Below are 392 nucleotides of genomic sequence, written 5' to 3' on the forward strand. Positions count from 1 at the left end.
TTCAACAAATGGTGCTGGCAAAACTGGATCTCCACTTGTAGAAGGATGAAACTAAACTGCCATCTTTCACCCCACACAAAAGTCAATTCAAAATGGCTCAAAGACCTCAATGTAAAGACTGAAACTCCAAAACTATTAGAAGAAAACATTGGGAAAAACCTACAAGATATAGGCATAGGAAAGGATTTTCTAAACTGGACATCAATTGTTCAGGAAACAAGGGCAAGATTTAACAAAGGGGACCTCATTAAACTAAAAAAGCTTCTGTACATCAAAGGAGAGAACAAAGGAAGCAAACAGAAAACCACTAGAATGGGAGAAAATCTTCACCAGCAGCACATCCAACAGAGGTTTAATAACCAGAATATATAACGAACTAAAAAACAGAGAAT

Source organism: Nannospalax galili, unplaced genomic scaffold, assembly GCF_000622305.1.
Source record: "Nannospalax galili isolate Female #2095 unplaced genomic scaffold, S.galili_v1.0 scaffold698, whole genome shotgun sequence".
Classification (NCBI taxonomy): Eukaryota; Metazoa; Chordata; class Mammalia; order Rodentia; family Spalacidae; genus Nannospalax; species Nannospalax galili.